The sequence below is a fragment of the Lactuca sativa genome, chromosome 3, assembly GCF_002870075.4.
Source record: "Lactuca sativa cultivar Salinas chromosome 3, Lsat_Salinas_v11, whole genome shotgun sequence".
In the NCBI taxonomy this organism is placed as follows: Eukaryota; Viridiplantae; Streptophyta; class Magnoliopsida; order Asterales; family Asteraceae; genus Lactuca; species Lactuca sativa.
The window spans coordinates 157,656,337-157,659,719 of record NC_056625.2 but is presented as its reverse complement, the minus strand read 5'-3'; positions in this window follow the sequence as shown (position 1 = coordinate 157,659,719).

The window sequence follows — 3,383 nt, the reverse complement described above, 5'->3', positions numbered from 1 at the left end:
TTGCCAAATGCCATGGGCTACTCCCATGGTCTACACATAAGTCCATACATAGATCAAATAGCAACAATTTCATACTCCAATACAAATCATCTCATAACCATTAATGGGTCGGACTTGGTGCCTTCGACCCATGAGTGTAGTGAGAAGACTCACCTTGAATACTGAACAATAGCTGACTAGGTCCCAGCTCCGCATATCAACTCTACTCAACCACTAAAAAGAATCGATTTCTTAAATACAAATCAAAATGCCCGAAAACCCCTTATAAGTTAAACATGGTCAAAGACTAAAGTCAAAGGTCAAAGTCAATGGCCCGTGTTGACCCAACACCCCGAGTTGTCCTTCAACTCATCGTGTTTCTTCATTAACTGCACAAATTGGGAAGAATCTTATCAACTCGCCGAGTTCACTAATGAGCTCGCCGAGTTAGCATGAAATCCAACTGCTTAATGAATTAAGTTGTTTCCCTCGAATCTAGGAACTCCAAATCTCAAATCTCCTCCAAAATGATGTCTAGATGGGTAAAGTTTCCAACTTTACCCTTAAGAACCATCAAAATGAGTCAAATCCAAACCATAGACTCATTAGAGTGAGGCTTGACCCACTAAGCCCTTAACCTCCCAAGACATAGTCCCAAAATATAGATCTGGTATCCAAAGGCTGGAAAATCACGTAAAGTTTCCAACTTTACATCCATGCATGCTAAAAAAGAAACCTTATGCCTCAAGATGAGCTACTAAAGGACTTAATGCATGAATGGGAGCTAGAACTTAGTAAAGCTTTCAACTTTAAGCCAAAAGAGGCCATGAAATGGTCAGATCTAACATAACAACCCTTGCAACACTCAACTTCTTGGACATCCCAACCATGAGCCCAAAATCAAGATAAAACCCCAAAACAAAGAGATCTAAATGATAAAAAAGCTAGGTATAAACTTGATACCTCCAAGAGGCTGCAACAAGTAGGGAGATTCTGGATCTAAGTCTTCCCTTCAAGCTTTACACCTCCAACTTCAAAGCTTCTTCAAAAGATCAACACTCAAGACCCTCCACAAGCTCACACACACTCACAATAGAAGACGATACATGCTATTAGGGTTTCTGGATAAAGAAGGCTGGTAACGGATCCAACCAAGGGACTTAAGGCCTTTAAATAGGGTGCAACACCCTAAAAATTAGGGTTTCCTTCGCAGTCGCAACTCACCAAATTGAGATACCTTGAATCGTCAAGTTGGTTCATTAATTTCCGCGGCAAAAGCCCTCCCGACACGCTGATTTGAAGCTTCAAACTTGCCGAGTCCCAAAGGAAAATATAAACAATTGGAGAATTAAACTTATACCGTAACCAAGCGTTACAAGACTTCCTCTAGCAGTACACAGGAGGTATCAATAATATAAAACGTTTCCAAGATTGGTATCGATAAAAAAACTACTACCCATTGGCAACCCCTCTCACCAATCCAAGCTCCTAAGCTACCTATACTGATCACATGACACAAAGTAAAATAAAACTAGTGTCAACCCCTACTGAGAAAGTTAATAAAAGTTGCATATAGTCATAGGGAAAACGTAAAATTTCCGAAACGGGTCATCAATTCAGTTTATGAGATCATAACACAAAGCAACACATACTCACATATAACATGAAATTCATCACGTATCACCAAAACCATAACACTTCACCAAAGCAACATATATCACCAAAAGAAATAAATATCATCAAATGCATATCACCAAAAGTATGTCAACGAAAACATATCACCAAAAGTATGTCACCAAAAGAATAACACTAAAGGAATGTCTCCAAAAGAATAACACCAAAGGAATGTCACCAAAATCATGGCATATCATCAAAAACGTCCTATGATAGGCATGAAACTCCATGTACATCCTACCCCAAGAGAACTACCTAGTTCACTACTTGTATGCCCACATTGTTGAATGCTCTAAGTGGCTCAAGATTTCCACGCAAAACACCAACCCCATGCACCCTTTTTCGCTACTCCAACTCTGCAAAACACAAGTGTTCCGCGATGTCGTTCAGGATATGGTACCAACCGTGGCGTACATGCATGACACCTCCCAATCCAACGTGATGTTTGTACTAGTCCTCCTCGGTAGGACCACACCACTCCAGTCCACGTGTACCATGTGTCGCGAGATCTTCTAGATAGACCGGACGACTAACACCAAAATGGCTTAAGCTCTTTTGTATAGGTCCTCTTTCAACCTAATATGTCACCAACAATATCCATATAGGGTTTAAGGCAAGTGTCATAAACTACCCAAGCCACTACGCACCACCCACAAAATGAAACAGTTCATCATATAAAGCATGAAATTTCATAAAATCAACCAACATCATAATATTCACCAAATGCATCAACAATTCACCAAATCATAGCAAAATATCATCATTTCAATCAAATTTATGCTAGCATACCATAAACAACATAATCATCACAATGGAGTCAAATATCAATTAAGACCCTAAGCGTGGCAACTAGCAAGCAAGCATATTAATTGTACACATCATAGTCAAAGACAAAACATTGACTAATTTTGTTAGGGTATAAATGTTGTAATAAGTTGAAGTCTTAATGTCTAGTCCTTAGTATTTTGTTATGCTTTTGTACGCCTATAAATAGGAGACTGTACTGAGTGAGAACTTAACTTTTCACGTACTCTTTACAGAGAATTCTTTTGTACTCTGTAAAATCGAGAGCATAATATGAGCTGATCAAATATTATATTTACTCTCGTGTTCATCGTGTTTCTTATTTCTTAATTCTTACGTGATTTGATCTTTAAACTCGATTACAAATCTCATCAATTGGTATCAGAGCAGGAATCCTTTCTGTGATCTGATTTTCATTTGATCAAAAAGGTTTTTGAATCTACTGTTTGATTCAAAAAGTTTCCGTCCTTTTTGAATTTGAAAATTTCATCTAGATCTCAATCTAGGATTTGATTCTGCAAAAATATTTGTTAATCGAGTGTTCGGTGTGTAATTCTAAATTGAATTATACAATTTGAATTTCAAAATTCTCAAAATTTTAGTATCATTTTGAAGTTTTTGTCCGTACAACAATGACGTCATTCAATCTGAATTCGATGACATCATTTTCTCATTTGCTTGGATCATCCACAAAAATTCCAATGCTTATTCCAGAATATTATGATCAGTGGGCAGATCGTATGGAAGATTACTTGAACGGATTGGATGAAGAATTATGGAAATGCATCTCAGGAGAAATCAATCAACCTGCACAAGTTCAGCCAATCGGCATGTCTTCAAGCAGTTCAGAAGTTGATAATCAAACCGATCGTTTAAAACGTCTGGAGAAGAAATACATGAGGGAATTAAGAGGTGCGTTGCCTCCT